Here is a 26,029-nt window from a genome sequence, read left to right on the forward strand (position 1 = left end):
GCCTCCCCAGTAGCTGGGGCCTCAGGCGCCCACCACCACGCCTGGCTAATTTTTTGTATTTTTAGTAGAGACGGGGTTTCACCGTGTTAGTCAGGATGGTCTCCATCTCCTGACCTCGTGATCCGCCCACCTTGGCCTCCCAAAGTGCTGGGATTACAGGCGTGAGCCACCGCGCCCGGCCGCAAATCAGGATTTGTTGTTGTTGTTGTTGGTTCCCGGACCGAGGGTTTCAGCGCTGTCTTTGTCTCCCCATGCCATAAACTTGCCACTTTCACAGAAAACTGACACAGCAGGAGTATTGGGAAGGCAAGGTAGAGATGGGGGAAGTGACTTGTTCTGGCTTACTCAGTGACTTCAGTAGGGCAAAAAGAGGATTTTAACCCTCAATTCCTTTGCCAACATTTTTTCTTCAACACCACCATATTAGAAGGGCTTAGACAGGCCAGTCACGGCGGTGGCTCACACCTGTAATCCCAGCATTGTGGGAGGCTGAGGTGGGTGGATAACCTGAGGTCAGGAGCGCCATATCAGCCTGGCCAACATGCTGAAACCCCATCTCTACTAAAAATACAAAAATTAACCAGGTGTGGTGGTGCGCGCCTGTAATCCCAGCTAATCTCCCAGGCTGAGGCCGGAGATGCGCTTGAATCTGGGAGGCGGAGGTTGTAGTGAGTCAAGATCACACCACTGCACTCCAGCCTGGGCGAGAGAACGGGACTCCGTCTCAAAAACAACAACAAAACAAAGAAGAGCTTAGACACTCTTCAATAAAGGCCAACTTCTTTCCTTGCTTGAGTGGATGTTACCCTCGGTGGTAGATACCTTAACGGGAATGCGTGCTTCCACCTTGACCTCTGCCAGGGAGCTAGGTAGCCACAAAAGAGCTGACCGCTTTGAGGAACATGAGGAAGATGACAATGATAGTGCTGATGGCAGAGTTTATTATGTGCTGGGCCCCATGCTAGGTGCGTCCATGGACGATGTAATGTAATTCTCATAGTAACACTACAATAACAATAATGACTAGTATCTGTTCATTAGTATTTTGCATGCTAGTTTTTATGTCAAACTCTAGAGGTGACAAGCAATCTCTGCCCTGGAAGATCCCATAGTCTAGGAGCAGTTAATCACAGTACATCACAGCCTGCTCAACCTATACCTAAGCAATAATAACAACAAGAAAAACAAAAATGGTAAACGGTTGCTTATTATTTACCAGATGCTGTTCCAGGCATTTTACATGTATTATCTCATTTAACCCTCCGCTATGGGTGAGCTGTCATTATTATCCCCATTTTAGAGATAAGAAAAATGAGACACAGAAAGCCTCAGACTGCTTTTTTCACCACTATACTTTGCTATTCATAAAACAGAAATCGTTGTTTGGTAAGTAAAGAAACCGAGCTACAAAGAGATAAAGTAAGTTTCCTCAAAGCCACACAGCTAAAAGTGAGAGATGGGATTTAGTCCAGGACTCTGGTTTCAGAGAAGGGATTCTCTCAATAGTATTTATGATGGAGCTGATGATGGTGACAGAGAAAATCATGCCATCCCTCTAGTAACAAGGGCTCCTCAGGTGGAAAGAGTCTCAGATGAGTCAGATGGTATTAATTACTTCTCACAGACAGTAAGTCAAGTCCCATAGTCGGAGTCATAAAGCCAGTTATGTAGAGTCAGAGCCAGTCCCAACCTCAGAACTCTCTTCACATCCTTGTGCCCTTTTCTACTGCTTTCCCATGGACTGTCCTCTCAAGAGGATGCCTGTCACAGACCCTTGGATTACTGGTCTGCTTGATAGCATTTCTTGAATATAAACTGGCTAGGATGTAGGAGTCTCAAATTAGGGGCTATGGTTTCTAGTCATTTCTGGTTTGATCTTATGCCTGCCTCTTCCCTCCCTGGATTTCCATTTTCTGAAGGTAAAATGATATGCATTGGGGAACGGACTTAATGATCCCAAAGGTGCTTTTTAAAGTTAATATTATATTCTAAGTTTAGCTGGGGAAATAGAGTTTTCTGAGAAAGAGTCATACTCTACAGCTTTGGATGGGAAAGTGCTTTTTGACATGAGATCTGAGAGAACTAAGAAATCAGCCAAGCATCACTGAGTAGGCTGTGAATGGAAGAATGCTGGCAGATCTTCAGGGACACAGTAATTAAGCCAGAAGCAGATGAAAGATTCTAAAAGAGGTATCAACAAAAACTAGTGCTGTGGCCGGGTGCAGTGGCTCATGCCTGTAATCCCAGCATTTTGGGAAGCCAAGACAGTGGATCACCTGAGATCAGGCGTTGGAGACCAGCCTGGCCAACATGGTGAAACCCCGTCTCTACTAAAAATACAAACATTAGCTGGATGTGGTGGCAGGCACCTGTAATCTCAGCTACTTGGGAGGCTGAGACAGGGGAATCGCTCGAACCCGGGAGGCAGAGGTTGCAGTAAGCCAAGATTGCGCCATTGCACTCCAGCCTGGGTGACAAGAGTGAAACTCTATCTCAAAACAAACAAACAAACAAACAAACAACAAACAACTATTGCTGTGCCTGATAGCCTCTAAGAGACCTGCTCAAACATTTGTAGATAAGGGAAACGTGGCTAGAGCCTAGGAGATGGAGAACTACTATAGGGCAATTAACATGAAAGAAAACATTAAATAAGACTGTAGTAGTACAGTGAAGTAATATTGGAAAACATTAAAATCACAGAGTCCTTCTTTCACCAAGTTTTATCAATTGTGAGGAACAAGTGAGAGTTAAGGAAAACCCTCATGGCTTTTGCTGAACCCCCATCCCAGTAATGGAGACAGAACTTCAGAGTTCTCCAGGTGTTTTATTTTCCAGTTTATAGTACAGTTTAACTACTGCTTTAGAACTTTTGCATCGCTTGTTGGGGATATGAGTGGCAGTGCCTGAGAATTAACCTAATATAGAGAAAAGTTAGAGCTGAGAAATCCAGTAAGATGTAAAGCATCATTTGAGGTCCTGGACATAGCTATTCTTAAAGCCATACTTCCTCTTACAGGGCTAGTCAATACCTCTCATTTCTATTATGCCTTCAGTCTCTTGGGTTAGTTACCTTTAATTTGCAATAAGAAGAGTCCTGGCACCTAATACAAACTAATAATTTTATGTAAGTATCTATACATGCATGTGTACATTGAAAAAGTCTAGAAAAAATGGCACCCCCCAAAAAGCAAACACTGCATTACCTAAATCTTCATTTCTCAATACCATCACCAAACCAAAAAAAAAAAAGCCAGAGATCCTTATAGGAATGACTGATTCTAGGTTTGAGGTGGGAAAGTACAAGGTAAACTAGACTTTTTTTTTTTTTTTTGCCAGAAATCAAGAAAGAACTCAAACACCGATGGGCTACATCCAGTGCATACAAGAGCAGAGGGAAGGGGTTCCCACTGGCTAATTTTTGGAAATTTAAGCACAAAAAAAGAATGGTTATAATTTATTGTAGTACATTTAATTTTTTAGAATTTATAAATTTATAATGATATGAGAGAGGCGGAGTAAGGGAGAGAGAAACAAAAGGGTAAAAAAAAAAAAAAAAAAAACCCTTGTCCTATACAGAAGAATGTCAGCTTACACATGTAGAAGAGATTACAGAATTAGAAAAACAACAGTCATTTTTAATTGATTTAAGCAATGATCTTCAATGGAATTATGACCTGTTTCTACTCACAAAACTTTTGAAATCAAATGTGTGGGTGTTTCCACACCAACAACCATTCTCTAACTCTCTCAACACCAACTGGGTGTCCAACAATTCAATACATTTCTTACACCAACTACCTGGAGTTAGCATCAAGCCCCATAGGTGAAAGCCTCAGTCTCTCAAGACTGCCCTTATTTCAGATGCCAAGAGTGAGTCCTGGGGACTTTCCTGCTTCTGACTGGCTAGCTGTAAATCTAGGGTTCCCACAATTCTCCCCTTGATTTTGATAATTTGCTAGAACAGCTCACATAACTCAGGAAGTCACTTCATTTTTATTTACTAGTTTACTATAAAGGAACAGTCAAATGGAACAGAAGCATAGGAGAAGGGATGGGAGAATGCAATATCACAGAAATAAAAAATCATTAAATAAAAAGTTTTAGGGAAAACAGATATTCCATGATGCCAAAAGATCCCTACCTCCTTTGCCACCCCAGGAAATCTTGTAGATAATAGCAAAAGGAAACATATACCTTTCCATACCAACATCATGTTGACCATCGTCTTAACCAAATGATCAAACTTTGCCTTGTCAATAGTTAGAAAACTTGATTTTGTTTTTCTCCTTTTATGTTGTAAAATGACATTGCCAAAAATGTTTAACTTGGATCTAAGCAAGCCTTTAGAACCAATGCTCAGTTTCCAGAAAAAATAGAAGATGGGAAAAATGGCTAATCACACCATGAAGATTTCAGTAAATATAAATTAATATAGATGTAGAGTTTTCTACAAAACCATTGGCCTAGACTCTGCCAGAAGTCAATATTAACTGGGGGAGAAAAGAAGAAATATAAGATGACAGATCTGTTTTAGAGAGAATAATTCGAAGAAACATAATGATGAAAGATAATGCATAAAACTTTGAGTGGATGTTGATTTTAAATTTCAAACAAATATAGAAAGAGTCTAAGGATAATTGAGAAATTATGACTGTGGGCTATTATGAATAGTTATTAATTTATTTATGTGCAAAAGGCATTGTGACTTTATAGAAGAATGTCTTTATTCTTAGCAGAGGTATCCAAAGTGTTCAGAAGGAAAAGGTCAGGATATCAGCAACTTACTTTCATATGGATCAGAAACATATGACTATAAACCCTTTATATTTATAAATATAGAGAGATAAAACAACTATGATGAAATGTCAACAACTTTTGACAATTCTCAGAAGGTATACAAGTGTTCTTTGTGCAAGTCCGAGAGTTGGCAAACTTTTTCTGTAGAAGCCACTTTACATATATATAGTACTTTACACTAAAAAATATAGTAAATAACAAACTTCTTATGCTTTGTGTACCAGCAGGTCTCTGCATAGCTACTCCACACTGCCCTTACAGTGCTAAGCATTGACGATGCACTTAAGAATGCACATGGCTGGATTTGGCTCTCAGGCATAGTTTACCAATCCCTGTACAATAAATCCCCCTTATCCATGGGAAATACATTCTAAGACCCCCCCCCCCCATAGATGCCTGAAACTATGGCTAGTATCAAATCCTCTATATACTATGTTTTTTTCTAAGCATACATACCTATGATAGTTTAATTATAAATTAGGAACAGTTAAGACATTAACAACAATAGCTAATAATGAAAGAGAATGAACATAAGAGTATACTGTGGTAAAACATGTGAATGTGGTCTCTCTCAAAATTTCTAATTGTACTGTACTCACCCTTCTTGTGATGATGTGAGATGATAAAATGCCTAATGACGAGATGAAGTGGGATAAATGACATAGGCATTGGAGTGAGGCATTAGGCTACCACTGACCTTCTGAAGATATGTCAGAAGGAGGATTATTTGCTTCAGGTGATCCTGGATCACTGACCCATGATAATGTTGATGGTGGGATTTCAGGAGCAGACCATGTAGATGACTAATGGGTGGATAGTGTATATAGAGTAGATACACTGGACAAAGAAATGATTCATGACCTAGGCAGGATGGATTTCATCACAGTACTCAAAATAGCTTACAATTTAATACTTAGAAACTGTTTATTTTCAGACTGAGGTTGACTGAGGGTAACTGAAATCTTGGAAAGTGAAACTGTGGATAAAGGTGACTAATGCACTACTCCTTTAACTCTGTATGTGATTGTAAATTCTCATCATATAAAGTGTGGAGAGAAAAGGGAGCCTTGGTGTTGATCATCATAACGCATATCAATGAGGAAGTATTCAACATGCACAATGGAGTGGTGATGGACAAGGGTTGGTGAGAGGGCACCTCATAGTCTCTGCTAAGGGCATGGGGCTTTGTGGGTGAGTAAAACAGAGCCAGCAAAAGCATTCTCTACTCTCCTTACAATTGCTTGTTTTAAAAGTTTGAGCTCCAAATCACTGTGCTATTTTACATTTGGTCTTTTTTTATTTTCCTCAGGTTTTTAAAATGTGTTATTGTTGTTTCCTGAGTGCCTCCAAATGCTACTTGTGCATATTTAATACCACTCAAAAATCTCTAGATTTACTCAAATTTATCTTTATTGATCTTGCCAGTTAGTAACTGTGTAAAACAGAAAGGCGTTGACTATGTGTAAACCAATTGCAGACAATTATTTTATTTCTGACGCCCTTATCTTGACGTTCAGTTCTTTAGCAAGACTTATCTACTTTGACAGCTGGGGACTCTGGGACTTCATTCTGCCAGATATAAACCTCAAGTAGATGTGAGGCTATGAAGGGAGCTGGTTGGTTTGGAAAATTGAGCACTGAAAGTTCTCAGGTAAATAGGGAGGAAGCGCTAAAATACTGCTTCTTCAGCTTCAGTCTGCTTTTGGCTAGCATTTTATCCTAGTTAACACTATAAAGAGAGGTTGGGGTTCTTCTGTTTAGTCAAGCTTTGTTTTCAAAGATCTGCATTTACCACTACTTGGACAACACCTCGATCTGTGCTCTTTCTAGAGCACTGACAGTCTTATCAGACAAACAGCCTGTTCAGAGTCAGTCAACCTCATCTGGCAATTAGGCTGAAGATAAGCCATTCCTCTGTTTTGCATTTGCAGATAAAATCATGCTTCCCATTCAAGAGGTTCACTCTGGGTTTAGATGGCATTTCTGAAAACATGGCATTGACTGACATTATTGACCCTGGACTGGGAATGGAAAGATCAGAGTTCTCTACATGGCTGAGCATCTTACTTTTCCTTGACCTTGGGAAGGCAGGCGCCTTCTCTGATAGAGATTATCTGTCAGTGAAACTAGGTGGGTAGACCTGGAGACTTCCAGCTTCCACCTCCTATTTAACTACAAATCTATACACATGTTCATTTTTTCATTTTATTTTATTTTCTAGTCATGAAGGCAATTTTATGTTTCAAAATAAGAATCCATTTCCAGATGAATAATTTGTTAATTCAACTGTGCAGTTAAAAGATGAGGAAGATAGTGACTCAAGAAAATACACACACATGCGTGTGTGTACCTGCAGGCTTCCAGAACTATACTTTCTCAGAACAAATGTGTCAGAACTTGAAAGAAAATGTTATTGAATTGCCATGTCACTAATCATGCTCAACATGCTCTTTCAAAAGAAAAGAAGAGAAAGTAACCATTGTTACTTATTTAATCTGTAGTATATTCTCAAAATTCTTCCCCTAATGTGTAATATGTGTATATATCATAACTGACCTTTGTGTGTTATTTTGGTTGCTGTTCATTCTCCTGCTCCACTTTAAGCTAAGTAAAGGTAGGCAAGGAATCTCTCAAACACCATCGTATCTCTAGGGTTCTGCAGTTTCAAGTGCATGTGCTCAATAACTATATGTTGAATCAAATACAATTGAATTAAATAGAGAAATAGAGTCTATGGAGTCAGGTTTTATACCCAGACTATGCAACTAGTGTTTGAAGTTAAGTGTGCTGGACTTTAACCTGTGTTCATTCCGCTAAACTGTTTTGTCTTGTAAGATTATTATTTCACACAGCCAAATAAGTGAACTTGAGGCACTTTACAAACAGAAAAGCTCTGGTTTACCCCCACTCCCCCGACCAGAAGCCCATTTTAAATCTAGCTGATACCAACAATTCTACCATGGTATGATGATTTTATCCTATGAGTGTAAGGTTCTGATTAATATGAAAAATGCTAATAACCTTGGAAGATCTCACATGCACATTATCAGATATCTATCCTTTTATTTAAATAAAACATCTTATTCCAGCAGCACATGTTCTTTTTAGAGTTTAAATACCAATCACTATGGAGAAACAGATGGAGGAATGAAAACCAGGAATCAAGGGGAATTAAGAAATGTAAAACAATCTGACACAGTTCTCACAGCGACAGCACGTTCATTTTCTCTCTCAGCACCCTGCTTCTGGTGTCACTGGTATCCGAGTCATTAGCTGGTAAAGCTTAGCACCTCATCGAGGGGTCTGCATCATTTCACTCTTCAAGACAGAAAAGTTGTCAAGACTGAAAGAAAATAGATCTCTGTTAGAAAAAAGGGGATTGCTATTTTGGGATTTGGGGTTCTACCCAGCAACACCCAAGATACCACTTTTTTACCATGGAGATGAGATCATTACAAGTACACGTACAAATGCTTATGTGAAATTAAATTATTTAGAACAAAAAGAAATATGTATTTCAGAAGAAAGCATTTATGTGAAGACCTATGTCTTGTTTGGCTCATTTGATTCTTTGAAATTGTTTCTTTTAAGGGAAGGAGAATGAAAAAAAATCTCTATAATTCTACAAACATAAAATTCTATGACTCAGTGATTCAGTTTCATACTGAGTATATTGCTAGCCAAAATACAAAAGCCTTTTTATTATTATTTTACTTTTTTAAAAAGAGTTGTTCCCAAATGACATGAATTCATGTTGTGGTATAGAGAGTTTAGCAAAACCCTAGAGGTATTCAATCGTTAACTAGATCATTGTTTGGCAAATACATTATAGAGGCCAGTCCTGCAAAACATACGGTGGTTTTCAAAGTGTAGTATGTGGTTCATACACATCAAAATCATCTAGGCTGTTTGTTAAAAAGTAGTAACTAAAATCTCTAGTGATTACTTTTAGTAATTTGCATTTTAAACCATTTAACAGGGGAATTCTTATGTAGTCTGAAACTAAGAAGTACTAATAAAGAGAACTGGATCTAATATCATGAAGTCCAATTTTAGACCCTATTTTATCTTCCTTTATGTTAGTTTTTAAAAACGTTCTGTTTGCTCAAAAGAAAATGGATGGAATAGTAGATCATCTAGAGTTCCTCAGTTAGGAGCACCAGAAACAAATTCTGCTAAAAAGTGATAACAGAATCAAAGAGAAAATAGTACAAAATCTAGCCTTTGGAAGCACATGACCTGCAGTCACTCTTCTGAACTTAGGCAGTATAGGCTATCTTTTGAGGACATTGCTGCCGGGATAATTCAGTTCTAGTTAACTTCAGTTTCCTAGATTAAAATTCAAAAGTTTTAGAGAAAAAGGCATTCAAGTTGGAAAGAAAAAAGTAAAACTATCTCTATTCACAGATAAAATTATATATATGTGTATATGTGTATACATGTATATACATGTGTTATATACACACACATATATATAATCCACAAGAATGCTACTAGAGCTAATAAAGAAGTAAGCAAAGTTGCAGGGCACAGGACCCACATACAAAATAATTGTGTTTCTGTATATCACGAATGAACAATCCAAAAAGAAAATTTAAAAAGTAATTTTTAATTTTACTTACAATAGAATCTTTAAAATTTTAAAGATTATTTAAATTTAGATTTATTTATGAATAAATCTAAAGAGGGAAGTGAAAAATCTTGTACACTGAAAACTGTAAAATATTGTTGAAAGAAATTAAGGAAGATCTTAAGAAATGGAAAGACACCCCACATTCATGGATAGGAAGACTTAACCTTGTTAAGATGTGAATATTATTCAAAGCAACCTGCAGATTTGACACAATTTCTATCAGAATTCCAACAGCTTTTTCCACCAGGATTCATAGCATCATGATTCACAATAGCCAAAAGGTAGAAACTACCCAAGTGTTCATCAACAAATAAACAGATAAATGAAATGTGCTATATACACACTATGGAATATTATTCAGCCATAAGAAGAAATAACATTTTTATATAGGTTACAACATTCATGAACCCTGAAGACATTGTGCTAAGTGAAATAAGCTAGACGCAAAAGGATGAATATTGTATGATTCCACTTATATAAGGTACCTAGAGTAGACAAATTTCATAGAGACAGAAAGTAGAATAGAGGTTACCAGCATCTGGAGACAGTGAGGAATGGAGAGTTATTGTTTAATGAATAAAGGGTTTATGTTAGGGATGATAAACATGTTTTGATTATAGATAGTAGCAATGGTTACCCAACACTGTAAATGTATTTAATACCACTAAATCAAACATTTATAAATAGTAAACATGACAAATATGTTATACATATTTTACCACAGTGAAAAAAGAAAAGGAAAATGCCTTAAGATCAAGAGCGCTAGCATCAGCTTAGACTTGGATCATATCTATGGCCACTCCTTGCCTGGGAACAGTGTTTGTTGGGTGGGAGTTAGGATTTGGGGATGGGAGTAAACTTGATGGGTGGCCCCATTCAGGCTGCCAAAATGGTGAAAAATTGTTTCCCCCAAAGAAAAATCAAGAGAAAAGTGAGGAAACAAAAGCAAATGTTTACTGCAGAGTTATTTGAATGGAGATTATTTCTTAGTATCCAGACACTACTAATCTCTTAAATTCTCAAGTGCATTAACAAAAGAATGAGTCAACTGACCCCAGCAAACATAATCTGTATTTGCTGATTTAAAATATCACTTGCCCTTGGCAATTTGACACGGGCCTCATTAAGTCACCTAGAGTGAGGGTCTTCTTACAGAAGGAATAAAAACCTGCTGTCCCCAAAATGACTGATTTCTGAAAAATTTTATTTGAATTTGTTTAACGGAAACAGACACTATCCATTACACTTTAGGCCTCACAACCCCTCTGAGATCTTATACTTGACTCAACTCATTCATTGGTGTGATCTACTTGGTCTACGTAGATTTTTAAGCAACTTGGTCTATGTAGATTTTTAAGCAACCCTGGGCTTACGGTGAGTTGGCAAGCACGTGTGAGAAAGATCATGTTGTCTTAAGCAACTTTGATTCCAAGAGAAGGAGAGTAATATGAGTGCTCCAGTCCAGTCACCTGATGAGAGATTCCTGAAGGGTGAACTTGCATCTTCAAAGCATTGGAGGTAGAAGTAAGATGGGCAGAAGGATGTCCCAGAATCACCCCAGGTACTGTTCTCTGCCTGTCACACTTTCCAGGTCTTCTCTCAGCTCTTCTCTCACTTATTTTCTCCATAGCACTTATTACTCCTTTCAGTGGTATGTATTTATTTCATTACGGGTTTTTTTTCTCACGTAGGATGTGCCTAGAATAAGAGGAATTTTTTTCCACTGCTCTACTTGAAGTATCTAATACAGTTTAGGCACACTTAGCTAGCACAAAATAGGTGGACTATAAATATTTGGCAAAAGAATAAATTCAAATCCGTATTCTTAAAAATCAACCTTCTTAAACTACCTCCAACACCTCCCTCCTCCACAAAATGAAAAATATGTTAGAGTCAGAGGGTTTCATATGGTACTATCTACTGCCTTCTATTATAGCAGATGAACAGATACAACAAAAAATGTTATGTTTGTTCACTTAGATGTCTTTCCACTGAATTCTCAACTCTTCAAAAACAGGGAGTGTGAAAACTCAGTGAATATGTATGGAAGGGATGAAATAAAGCATGATTTGGGAAGTGAACTCTAAGAGTAAACAATAAAAAATAAACTTCAGGTAGAATGTAATGCTTTTCTTCTCTTGCTATCCATTAAATTCAAGAGAGTACATTGGTCCTGATTTGTTGCCCTAGTTATTTAAGCTTTTTGCTTCCAGCAGAGGATATCTAGATTAAAAGATAAAGGTTGAGATAAAGATGGATTGTAGAATGCCAAAAATAATTGTTACTGTCTTTTCAACAGTTCCAGTATAGTAGGATCTAAATTAATCCTGGATTACTAATATTTATTGTCAGTCATATAAGAGATAACACAAAGGCCATATTAAAATTTTTGATCTTTATAAACTTGCCTCCAAAGTTCAAGTAAGTTCGAGAATATATGGATAAAAGAAACACAAGCACATTTTTTAAAATGTTATTAAGAAAGCTGACTTTTCCCTAAGTTTCAAGAGGAATAAGTTTATCATTCAGCAAATATAGAAAATAAATGTGTATGTATTCATCAACATATATATGTGTATAGAGTTTAATATTTTCCACATTATTTAATATTTATATATTTTAATATATTTATTTTAATATATTTAGTATTAATAATTAAATTCCTGTTTTCTCATTTTATTAAATATTCTTTAAAATTACAATTACTGTTTATTATTTCAATATTTGCATTATTCATTTATTCAGTCCCTTATTGTAGGGCTTTTACAACCTAATAGACTGCAAGAAACGTCCAGTAATCTCTACCTTTATTCGCGTTCCCCACCGTTTTTCAATGTGACTTTGAAGCTTCTCTTATCAAAAGATGCAAACTATTTCCCCACTCGTCTTTGATTAACAGAATGTGGTGGTAGTGACTGCATCAGATCTGAGCCTACACACCCAGAAGCCTTGCAGACTTCTACTTCCTGCCTTGGAATCCTGACAAGCCACTACCTAAGCAAATGTGAGCTACACTTTTAGTGATGGTTACATGTGATTAGATGAGAGACATGGGGCCCAGATTCCTGATTGCCCCACGTGACAGCTGACAAACACCCGGGAGCAGGGCTGCCCAGCTAACTTCTGCTGACTGCAGGTGAATGAACAAGCCCAGCCAGATAGAGAAGAAACAGTCAGCTGGGCCATAAACAACGTTTTGTAATAATCGTTTATTTATATGGTTTATATTTTGTTTCACTCTCATTTTTTAATGGGAATAGGACTTCTTTTATTGTGGTAAAATATACATCATGAAAATTTACCATTTTAACTATTTTAGCTGTGTAATTCAGTGGCATTCAATATTGTGCAATGCTCACAACTATTTCCAATTCTTTTCATTATTCCAAACAGAAACTCTATGCCATTAAGCAATAACTTTTGATTCTTCCCATCCCCAGCTCCTGGTAATCTCGATTCTACTTTCTGCCTATATGAATTTGCCTATCTTAGATACCCCACAAAAGTAGAATCATACAATATTTGTTCTTTTGTATTTGACTTACTTTACTTGGCATATTTTCAAGGTTCATCATGTTGTATTATGTATTAGACTTTTATTTCTACTTATGGCTGAATAACATCCTATTGTAGATAAATAGATATAAAATATGGTAAATATATGTATATATAAAATTTATCTCTTCATTTGTTGATGAACCCTTGAGTTGTTTCTACCTTTTGCCTACTGTGAATAACACTGCTATGAACACTGGTATAGAACTACCTGAGTGTCTGCTCAATTACTTTGGGTATATACGTAGAGGTTGAATTGCTGGGTCAAACAGTTATTCTATGTTGAACATTTCGAAGATTGCCAAAATTTTCCAGAGTCTGCATCATTTTATGTTCTCACCGGCAGTTCACAAAGATAACATTTTCTCCACATCCTTGCCAACACCTGTAATTTTCTATTTGTTTGATACTAGTCATGCTAGCGAGTGTGAAGTGGTGGTATCTCACTGTGGCTTTGATTTGCATTTTTGCAATGACTAATGATGTTGAACACTTTTTTTTCATGTGATTATTGATCATTTGTATATCTTCTTTGGAAAAACTGTCTATTCAAGTCTTTTGCTCACTTTTTAATTGAGTCATTTCTTTTGTTATTGAGTTGTAGGAATTCTGTACATATTCTGGATATGAATTTCTTTTTAGATATATGTTTTTTCTGTCATTCTGTTGGTTTTCTTGATAGTGTTCTATCATTACCAAGTGTCAATGCTAATTTTTAAAAATTTTGATGAAATCTAATTTATTCATTTTTAAATTACTTGTAGTTTTATTACCATACTTAGAGACCATCACCAAATCTAAGGTCATGGCGATTTTTCCTTATGCTTTCTTGTAAAAATATTGTAGTTTTAACTTTAAATTCAGTTATGTAACTCTTCTAAACAATTTTTGCAAAGCGTGCATTCCTTAGTGTGTTTGGCCACTAAAGTTTCTGTTCTATTATATTTGTGATCAGCCTGACAAGCAGTTCTTTAGATGTCTAACTCCAAAATGAGAAAGAACATTAAAAAGATGCTGTCTCCTTAAATCTGACAGATACTTCTCAGGAATTCTGCTTCAGCTGAGAGGACCAAAACAAAGGCAAGCATTTGGGCAGGTTCCTCAGGTAAGTGGTGCCACACCAACCTAAACACACAACTCCAAATGTTTAGAGGAGAAGGTCTCCACTGCCTGTCCTGGCACCAGACAGCAACTCCAAAATATGGGATGCTAACCCCACAACCTTGAAGGGGCTAAGAAATGGTAGATGATAGTGGGTTCTAGCATGAGCACGCTGGTGACTTACATGTGATCAGCAGCCTTTCCTTCCATTGAGCACTGCTCTGGCTGCTATAAGTGTTGGATCAGGTTCCAGAACTCCAGTGAAATTGATCCAAATCACTCTTTTCAGCTCAGTGATTTATTTGGGGGAGGAATCAATTTCTCCATTGCATCATAAAATTTTCTACTCTGCTATTGTGTGACATTATTCGTCTCACATTTTTAAATTAAACATTTTGAGATAACTGTTGATTCACATGAAGTTGAAAGAAATAATACAGAGAAATCCCATGTATTTATTTATCCAGTTTCAACTTCTGGTAGCATGTTGTAAAACTGTAGTGCAAAATTACAAGTGGAATATTGGCATTGGTACAGTCAAGATGCAGAACATTTCCATAATACAAGAATTACTCATGTGGTCTTCAAATAGCCACATCTACTTCCCTTTAGCTCTCAACCCTTCTGAACCCCTGGTAATTACTATTCTGTTCTCCATTTCTATAATTTTGTCATTTCATCATTTGACCATTATTCCACAATTTTCTCAACCTCAAAATAAGAATAATATTACTTACTTCCCAGTGTAACTTCACATAATGTACTTCAAATTTATTTGAGTACTTATCTTGCACATATTAAGTACTCCAATAAATGTTAGCTGTAATTATTGATGCCATTATTACTATAGTCAGAAACATAGCCTTAGGGTATCAATACCAGGGATAAAGTATTGTCATTGGAAAAAAGTTAAAGAATATGTATTTGGCTTTAACTTTTTCTTAACTAACTAGAAGGTATCCTCCATTATATCATAATATTTCTAAATCTTACTTTCTCCACATTTAGAATGGAAATAAGAAAGTTATTTTACATTCAATGTTTTTGTGGTGATTAAATGTACAATGTTTATATAGGTTGAACCAGTCAGCTTTCTTTCCCCTTTTATTATTCACTGACAATGTATGAGAGTTAAAGGTTAAATCTATTGTCAACCTACAAGGTTAAATCTATTGTCAACCTACAATGTACCCATTAGCAGAGGTACACAGGGAAGAACGTACTATACAACTCTTTAATGAAATTCTTACCCTTCTGCCTCAATGACAGAGAAGGACAATATTTTGAAAATGCTTATTCTACCTCTTCTATGCTTTTTCTGGGAAAGCAAGTTGGTACACCACCTTGGGAAGATTATATGTTAGGTCTATTGAATTAGGCCATTCTTGCTTGCTACAAAGAAATACCTGAGACTGAGTAATTTATAAAGAAAAGAGGTTTAATTGACTCATGTTTCTGCAGGCTGTACAGTAAACATGGTGCTGGCATGTGCTTGGCTTCTGGAAGCTTTTATTCAGGGTGGAAGGCAAAGTAGGGAGAAGACACATCACATGGCAAAAGCAGGAGCAAAAGACAGTGACTTAGCGGGGAGGTGCAACACACATTTGTTTAAATGACCAGGTCTCATGTGAACTCTCATGATCCAAATCCTCATGATCCAAATACCTCTCACTAGGTCTATCTCCAACATTAAGAATTGCATTTCAACATGAAATTTGAGTGGAGATAAATATACAAATGATATAATTTCATCTCTGGCCCCTCCCAGATCTCATGTTCTTCTCGTGTTGAAAAATACCATCATGCCTTCCCAATAGTTCTTTAAAGTCTTAACTTGTTTTAATGTTAACTCAAAAGTCCAAAGTCTCATCTGAGATAAGGCAAGTCCCTTCCATCTATGAGCCTGTAAAACCAAAAACAAGTTCTTTACTTCTAAGATAAAATGGTGGTATAGGCAGTATAGGGTAAACATTGCCATTCCAAAAGGGAGAAGTCAGTCAAAATAAGGGGCTGTGGGCCCCACATGAGTTCAAAACCTACCATGGCAGTCATTAATCTTAAAGAGCCAAAATAATTTTCTTTGACTCTATGTCCCACATCCAGGGCACACTGGTGCAAGGGGCCGCTCCATCCCTGTGGCTTTGCAAGGTTTAGCCCCTCTGGCTGCTCTCACAGGTTATTGAGTGCATGAGGCTTTTCCAGGTGCAAGGTGTAAGCTGCCAGTGGATCTATCATTCTGCGATTCTTTCCTAGAGCTCCAATAGGCAGTACCTAGGGGGGACTCTGTGTGGGGGCTCCAAACCCACATTTTCCCTCTGCATTGTCCCATTAGAGGTTCTCTGTGTGGCTTCAGCATGCTTCTGCCTGGGCACCCAGGGTTTCTCATACATCCTCTGAAATCTAGGTCGAGGTCAAGTCTCCTTAATTCATGCACTCTGCACACCCAGGCTTAATAATACATGGAAGTTGCCAAGGCTTATGGCTTGAATTTTCCAAAGTGATAGCTCTAGGTGTACCTGGGCCCTTTGAGCTCCAACTGAAGCTGGAAGGCCTGGGATCTCAGAAGCAGTGGTGTCCCAAGGCTGTGCAGGGCAGCAGGGGCCCTAAGCCACGCCCAGGAAACCATTCTTCCCTTCAAAGTCTCCGGGCCTGTGATGGGAGGGGCTGCTGTGAAGGTTCCTAAAATGCCTTTGAAGTCATTTCCATGATTGTCTTGGATATTAGCACTTGGCTTTCTTTTAGTTATGCAAATTTCTCTAGCAAGTGATTGTTCCACAGCATGTTTGAATTCCTTTCCCAAAAAGCTTTTTCTTTTTCTGCCACGGTGGCCACAAAAAACTTTTTCTTTTTCTGCCACATGGCCAGGCTGCAAACTTTCCAAACTTTTATGCTCTGCTTCCCTTTTAAATGCAACTTCCAACTTTAAGTCATTTTTCTGCTCCCGTATATGAGTGTAGCTCATTAGAAGCAGCCAGGCAACATCTTGAACTCTTTCCTGCTTAGACATTTCCTCTGCCAGATACTCTAAATAATCACTGTTTAGTTCAAACTTCCACAGATCCTCAGGGCATGAACAGAATGCAGCCAAGTTCTTTGCTAAGGCATAATAGGCATGACCTTTGCTCCAGTTCCCAATATATTTTTCATTTCCATCTGAGACTTCACTAACTATCAGCAATTTGGTCACAACCACTTAACTAGTCTCTCAGAAGTTTCAGACTTTCTCTCATCTTTCTGTCTTCTTCTGAACCCTCCAAACTCTTCCAACCTCTGTCTTTTTCTGAGTTCCAAAATTACTTGCTCATTTTCAGAAATATTTATAGAAATGCCCCCCTCTTGGTAGCACTTTTCTTCATTAGGTTGTTCTTGCATTGCTGTAAAGAAATAACTGAGACTGGGTAATTTATAAAGAAAGAAGGTTTAATTGGTTCATGGTTCTACAGGTTTTACAGGAAGCATAGTAGTGATATCTGCTGAGCTTTTGGGGTGACCTCAGAAGCTTACAATCATGGTACAAGGTGAAAGGGGAGCAGACACGTCACATAGCAAAAGCAAGAGCAAGAGGGAGAGTTGGGGGGAAGGTGCCACATACACATAAACAACAAAATCTCAGGAGAACTCACAGCAAGAGCTGGCTTAGTATGGCCCAAGCCATTTGTGAAGGATCTGCCCCTATGAACCTCCCATTAGGCCCCAGTTCCAGAATTGAGGATTACTATTCAACATGAGATTTGAGTGGGGATGAATACACAAACTGTATCACCTATCAAAATGAAAAATCTACAAACTTGTATTTCTATGAATTCTATTTTCAGGTATTCATTATATAGACAGTTTTACAAGTATAAAAGAGTTATATTTTATTTTATTGCTTATTTGTAAGAGCTCTGTACATATTGTAGATACAAATCCCTTATCAGGTATATAATATGCACATGTTTTCTCCCAATCAATGAGATAATAAACATCCTTTTAATAAAAGTTTATTTCTATAAATTTAAGGGGTACATGTGTAATTTTGTTATATGAATATATTGCATAGTGCTGAAGTCTTGACTTTTAGTGTACCCATCACCCAAATAATGTACATTGTACTGATAAGTAATCTGTTATCTCCCTTCCTCCTTTCTAGCCCTAGCCTTCTGAGTTTCCAATGTCTATCATTCCACACTCTTTTGTCCATGTGTACACATCATTTAGCTCCTGCTTACAAGTGAGAACATGCAGAATTTGACTTTCTGTTTCTGAGTTGTTTGCCTTAAGACAATGGCTTCCAGTTCCATCCATTTTGCTGCAAAATACATTATTTCATTCTTTTATATGGCTGAATAGTATTCCATTGCATATATATACACAATATTTTCTTTATCCAGTCATCCCTCAGTGGACACTTAAGTTGATTCCATATCTTTGCTATTGTGAACAGCACAGTGATAAACATATAAGAACAGGTATCTATTTTATATAATTATTTCTTTTCCTTTGAGTAGTTATCAAGTAGTGGGATTGCTGTTACATGCTAGTTGTATTTTTAGTTCTTTGAGAACTCTCCATACTGTTTTCCTTAGAAGTTGCACTAATTTACATTACCACCAACCCTTTTCTTTGCAACCTCACTAAGGTTGTTTTTGACTTCTTAGTAACAGCTCTTTTCACTGGTGTAAAGTGATATCTCATTGTGGTTTCACTTTGCCTTTACATTATGATTAATGATGTTGAGAATTGTTTCATTTGCTTGTTGATCATTTGTTTTCTTTTAAAAAATATATATTTATGGCTTTTGCCCACTTTTCAATGGGGCTATTTTGTTGCTGTTGTTGCTGGAGTTGTTTGAGTTCCTTGTAAATTCTAGATATTAGTCCCACATTGGATGCATAGTTTGCAAATATTTTCGCCCATTCTGCTGGCTATCTGTTCACTCTGTTCATTATTTCTTTTGCTGTACAGAAGCTTTTTAGTATAATAAAGTCAAGTTCCATTTGTCTATTTTTGTTTTTGTTGTTTGTGCTTTTGAGGTCTTAGTCATGAATTCTTTTCTTAGATCAATATCCAGAAGAGTTTTCCCTTGGTGTTCTTCTAGTACTTTTCTAGTCTTGGGTCTCAAATTTAAGTCTTTAATACATCTTGGGTTGGTTTTTGTGTATCGTAAAAGATAGGAGTCCATTTTTTTTATTCTGCATATGGCAATCCAATTTTCCTACGATTTATTGAAAAGAATGTGTCCTTTCCCCAGTGTATATTTTTGTTAACTTTGTCAAAAATCAGTTGCCTGTAGATATCTGGTTTTATTTCTGGGTTCTCTATTCTGTTCCATTGATCTATGTGTCTATTGTTACCCAAGTACCATGCTGTTTTGGTTACTATTGCCTTCTGCTATAATTTGAAGTCAGGTAATGTGATGCCTTCAGCTTTGTTCTTTTTGCTTATGAATGCTTTGGCTCTTCAGGCTCCTTTTAGTTTTACATAAATTTTAGAATTCTTTTCTTCTAATTCTGTAAACACTGATGTTTGTATTTTTATATAGATGATATTGAATCTGTAGATGTTTGGGACAAGATGATCATTTTAGTTTCTTTTTTAACTTTTATTTTAGGTTTGGGGGTACATGTGAAGGTTTGTTACACAGGTAAACATGTATCTCCGGGGTTTATTGCACATATTATTTTTTCACCCAGGTATTAAGTCCAGTACTCATTAATTATATTTTCTGTTCCTCTTCTACCTCCCACCCTCCCCTCTCAAATAGACTCCAGTGTCTGTTGTTTCCTTCTTTGTGTTGATAAGTTCTTATCATTTCGCTCTCACTCGTAAGTGAGAACATGCAGTATCTGGTTTTCTGTTCTTGCATTAGTTTGCTAAGGATAATAACCAGCAGCTCCATCCATGTTCCCACAAAAGACATGATGTCATTCTTTTTTATGGCTGCATCGTATTCCATGAAGTATATGTACCACATTTTCTTTATCCAACTTGTCACTGATGAACATTTAGGTTGATTCCATGTCTTTGATAATGTGAATACTGCTGCAATGAACATTTTCACACCTGTGTCTTTATGGTAGAATGATTTATATTTCTCTGGGTATATATCCAGGACTGGGATTGCTGGGTCAAATGGTAGTTCTTCTTTTAGCTCTTTGAGGAATCAATGTACTGATTTCCACAATAGTTTAAAGGATCAGTATTACTAAAATAGCGTATTACCCAAAATAATGTACAGATTCAATGCTATTCCTGTCAAACTACCAATGATATTCTTCACAGAAGTAGAAAAAGATATTTTACAATTTACATGGAACCAAAAAAGAGCCCAAAATAGCCAAGGCAAAACTAAGAAAAATAAAAAACAAAGCTGAAGGCATCCTGTTACCTGACTTCAAACTACACTACAAGGCTACAGACTACAGTAGCCAAAACAGCGTGGTACTGGTATAAAAACAAGTATACAGACCAATAGAGCAGAATAGAGAGCCCAGAAATAAGGTCGCATATCCACAACCATCTGATCTTTAACAAAGCTGACAAAAACAAGCAATAAGGGACTGAAATGTAAAACCCAAATATAAAAACCCTGGAAGACAACCTAGGCAATACCATCCTGGACATAGGAATGGGCAAAGATTTCACAGCAAAGACACCGAAAGCGATAGCAACAAAAGCAAAAATTAACAAGTGGAATCTAATCAAACTGAAGAGCATCTGCACAGCAAAACAATCAACAGAGTACACAGACATCCTACAGAATGAGACAAAATATATGCAAGCTATGCATCTGACAAAGATCAAATATCCAGCATCTATAAGGAACTTTAACACATTTACAAGAGAAAAACAAACAACTCCATTAAAAAGCAGACAAAGAGCACGAACAGAAATTTCTCAAAAGAAGACAGACATGCAGACAACAAGCATATTTTAAAAAGCTCAGTATCAGTGATCACTAGAAAAATACAAATCAAAGCCACAATGATCATGTAACGATAGCAATTCTTCCGTCCCATAAGCATGGGATATTTTACCATTCGTTTGCGTCATCTACAATTTCCTTCATCAATGTTTTGTATTTTTCCTTGTAGATCTTTAACCATCTTGGTTTCTAGATATTTTTGTTGTTGTTGTTGTTGTGGTTAAAAACAGAATTATCTTCTTTATTTGATTTTAAGCTTTATAGTTATTGGTGTGTAAAAATTCTACTAATATTTGTATGTTGGTTCTATATCCTGAAAACTTACTGAATTTTTAAAATCAAATCTAAGATATTTTGGTGGAGTCTTTAGGGTTTTTTAAATGTAAGATCACATTGTCAGCAAATAGAGATCATTTGACTTTCTCTGTTTCCAATTTGGTTATCTTTTATTTATTTCCCTTACCTGATTGCTCTGGCTAGGACTTTCAGGACTATGTTGAATGGGAGTAATGAAATTGACCAAACAAGATAAGGACGTCCTTATCTTGTTTTAGTTTTTAGGGGGAATTCTTTCAACTTTTACCCATTCAGTGTGATGTTGGCTGACGGTTTATTGTGTATGGCCTTTATTATGTTGAGATATGTTCCTTCTATGCCTAGAAGGCAATACCAAAAGGAACTGTAGAAATGATATAAAAACAGTGAAATTTAAAAACATTCCCTGAATGACCATTGAGTCAATGATGAAATTAATATGGAACTTAAAATAATTTTTAATTATTGAATGAAATGAAAGCATAACATACCAAAATATTTAGGATACAGCAAAAGCAGTACCAAGTGAAAAGTTTATAGCATTTTGTGATGCCTACATGGAAAACACAGAAAGATTACAAATTAACAGCCTAATGTCACACCTCAAGGAACTAGACAAACAAAAATGAATCAAATCCAAAGCTAGCAGTAGAAAAGAAATAACAAAGATCAGAGTGGAACTAAATGAAAATGAGACCAAGGAAATAATGCAAGGATTTGTGAAACCAATAGTTGATTCTTTAAAAAGATAAACAAAATTGGCCAGGCACAGTGGCTCACGCCTGTAATCTCAGCACTTTGGAAGGCCAAAGTGAGTGGATCACAGGGTCAGGAGATCGAGACCATCCTGGCTAACATGGTGAAGCCCCATCTCTACTAAAAACACAAAAAATTAGCTGAGTGTGGTGGTGGGCGCCTGTAGTCTCAGCTACTAGGGAGCCTGAGGCAGGAGAACGGCATGAACCCAGGAGGTGGAGCTTGCAGTGAGCTGAGATCATGCCACTGCATTCCAGCCTGGGTGATAGAGCAAGACTCTATCTCAAAAAAAAAAAAAAAAGATAAAATTGATAACTCACTAGCTGGACTAACCAAGAAAAGCAAAGAGAAGATCCAAATAAACACAATCAGAAATGAAAAAGAAAACATTACAACATATATCACAGAAATACAAAAGATTATCAAAGACTTCACAACTATACATTCACAAACTAGAAAACCTAAAAGAAATGGATAAATTCTTGGAAACATACAAATGCCAAGATTGAACCAGGAACAAATAGAAATCCTGAACAAACCAATAAATAGTATTGAGATTGAATTAGTAATAAAAATCTCCCAACAAAATAAAGCCCAGGACCAGATGTATTCACAGCATAAGTTCTATCAAATGTACAATGAAGAACTGGTACCTTCTGAAACTATTTCAAAAAATTCAGGAAGAGGGAATTACTTCTAATTCATTCTAGGAAGCCAGTATCATCCAAGACAATGATATAACAACAACAAAAAAAACCCTAAAATCAATATCCTTGATGAACATAGATGCAAAAATTCTCAACAAAATACTAGCAACCAAGTCCACCAGCATATCAAAAAAATCAAGATCAAACTCATGATGAAGTGAGCTCTATTCCAGGGAGGAAAGAATGCTTCAACCTACAAAAATCAATAAATATGATTCATCACATAAACAGAAAATTAAAGACAAAAACTGTATGATCATCTCAACAGATGCAGAAAAAGGATTTGATAAAACTCAGCATCCTTTCCTCCATGATACAAACCATTTACTTTTAACATGAATCTTTATATTTAAAGTAGGTTTCTTGTAGATCACATATAATTGGGTTGTTGTTCTTTTTTTATCCACTCTGACAATATATGTCTTTTAATTGGTGTAATGTGACAGCCACATTTAAAGTAATTATTGATATAGCTGCATTAATATCTACCATATTTGTAGCTGTTTCCTATTTGTTGCACTTTACCTTTTCCTTTTTTTTTTTTTGGTCTCGCTTTAATTGAGCATTTTATGTAATTCCATTTTATCTCTTCCTTCAGCATATCAGTAATGGTACTAACAAAAAACTTACTACTTTTCCTAAAGTTTCCAATATACATTTCTAACTAATCTAAATTTAACTTCAAATAACATAACATCACCTCACATGTAATGTAAGTGCCTCATAATAATATTCTCAATCCTTCCCTCCTGTCCTTTGTGAATTGCTTCATTTCTTTTACTTATTTATGTTATTATAACCTAATGCATTGTTACTATTATTGCTTTAAACAAAGTTACCTTTCATAGCAATTAAAACCAAAAAATGAAATATTTTATTTTACCTTCATTTATTCTTTCTCTGATGCCCTGCCTTTCTTTATGTAAGTCCAATTTTCTGACATCATTTCTCTCCTGCTCAAAGATCTTTTATTATTATTATTATTATTATTATACTTTAAGTTCTAGGGTACATTGCATAATGTGCAGGTTTGTTACATAGGTACACATGTGCCATGTTGGTTTACTGCACCCATCAACTCATCATTTGCATTAGGTATTTCTCCTAATGCTATCCCTCCTCTAGCCCCTCACCCACCAACAGGCCCCAGTGTGTGATGTTCCCCTCCAAAGATCTTTTAAATGTCATGCACAGCAGATCTGCTGGTTACAAGTACACTCAGCTTTTGTCAGATAAAGTTATTATTTCTCTTTAACTTTGGAAGGATAATTTTCACTGGATATAGAACTCTAGGCTGGTGTTTTGTTTCCTTTCAACACTTTAAATATTTCACTCCACTTTGTTTTCGCTTGCATTGTTTTTGACAAAAAGTCTGCTATTCCTATTCCTATTCCTGATCAGTAGGTATTTAATTTCTCTGACTTCTTTCAAGGTGTTCTCTTTGTAAGGCCTCTGAGTCCAAGCCTGCAGGTATACATCCAGATGGCCTGAAGCAACGGAAGAATCACAAATCAAGTGAAAATGACCAGTTCCTGCCTTAACTGATGATATTAGCTTGTGAAATTCCTTCTCTCGAACAATGAATCTCAGGAACCCCCCCACCGAGCACCTTGTGACCCCCACCCTCAGCCCCTGCCTGCAAGAGAACAATCTCCTTTGACTGTAATTTTCCACTACCTACCCAAATGCTATAAAACTGCCCCACCCCAACTCTCTTTGCTGACTCTCTTTTCAGACTCAGCCCACCTGCACCCAGGTGATTAAAAAGCTTTATTGCTCACACAAAGCCTGTTGGTGGTCTCTTCACACAGATGGCATGACACTCTTGACTTTGATTTTCTGCACTATGAATATGATAAGAAGGGTATATATTTGTTGTTGGTGGTGGTGTTTGTTTCATTGCTGCTGTTGTTGCTTTTTGTATTTATTATGCTTGGGGTTCTCTAAACTTTCTGTATCTGTGATTTGGTGTCTATCATTAATTTTGGAAAGCTCTTTGTTATTTTGTTATTTTGTCTTTCATTGTTGCCTTTAATTTCGGAAAGCTCTTTGCTATTATTACTTCAATGCTTGGGGTTCTCTAAACTTTTTGTATCTGTGATTTGATGTCTTTCATTCATTTTGGAAAGCTCTTTGTTATTTTGTTATTTTGTCTTTCATTGTTGCCTTTAATTTCGGAAAGCTCTTTGCTATTATTACTTCAATGCTTGGGGTTCTCTAAACTTTTTGTATCTGTGATTTGATGTCTTTCATTCATTTTGGAAAGCTCTTTGCACTATTACTTCAAATATTTTTTTCTGTTTGATTCTGTCTTTCTTTTCCTTTTGGTATTCCAAAGTTTCTCACAGTTCTATAATCTTGTAATTATATCTCAGTCATTTATTGGACATGTGTCTTAGGGCTGAGACCTTCCTATGTGTTTCTCAAATGGTGTAGCATTTCCTCCCCTTCTTTCTAGCTGCAACATTTCCACTTTATTTCCTTGAAGCCCCCAAAACCTGTTGGCCATATTTTTCCCTTCACGTGTGAGACAGGAAGAGAAGAGTGGATTGGATTGAGAAAAATGCCTTTTCTTAAACTGCAATGCGTCTTTACACATTCTCTTCTTCTGGAAGGCAGCTCTTTGTTATGGAGAACACTCTAGGTATGTTTCACAATTTTGATTCTTCCCCATTCTATGCCACAGTCAGGAAAGGGTCTTTCTTGGATCTTTACTTTGAGGATATGATAGGATTCCTTGAGATAGAGCCCATGCACGTATGGGATTTCCTAAAACTGTGGTCCCCAAAAGACTCTCCCTCTCATGCTATTACACAGTTAGCCTCCATCAGTTTGCTAAAATTGCAATTTCAGTATCTTTACAGGGTATATGGCTCCATTACATTCTGCTCCAGTGTTGCTGTATTTTTCTGATTGTACCTGTCTCTAGATTTCAGATTGCAATTTTCCCTGTGACCTCAGTTTTCTGATAACTAGCATAAAACAAAAGTCATTTTTCAGAATTTTCAGCTTTTTCTTATTGTAGGCTTGGGAGTAAGAACTTCAAAGCTCTTACATTTTGGAGCTAAAATTGGAACTCCCATGCATGGGGTTATGATAAATAGTAATCATTCATCTTCAAAACCACTAATATCAACTTGGCCAAAAATATGCTTAAGAAAAATTTTTCTTTTTGTTAATATCAGACCCTGTAGGGTTCTTAGCTCTTTCTCATCCCTGCAGCTAAAGACATGTGGTCGTCTGTTCCTATACCAA

At 36.7% G+C, this 26,029-nt stretch overlaps 1 long non-coding RNA gene across 1 annotated transcript in view; it reads left to right on the forward strand.

The window, feature by feature from the left end:
- The window catches only part of LOC107130697 (uncharacterized), a 276,412-nt gene that overhangs the window by 243,415 nt on the left and 6,968 nt on the right, over nucleotides 1-26,029 (forward strand). Inside the window, exon 4 of the long non-coding RNA XR_012416642.1 lies at nucleotides 14,024-14,093. This is a non-coding gene — a long non-coding RNA (uncharacterized lncRNA). The remainder of the gene's footprint in view (nucleotides 1-14,023; nucleotides 14,094-26,029) is intronic.

The sequence above is a fragment of the Macaca fascicularis genome, chromosome 8 (assembly GCF_037993035.2).
Source record: "Macaca fascicularis isolate 582-1 chromosome 8, T2T-MFA8v1.1".
NCBI classification, from domain to species: Eukaryota; Metazoa; Chordata; class Mammalia; order Primates; family Cercopithecidae; genus Macaca; species Macaca fascicularis.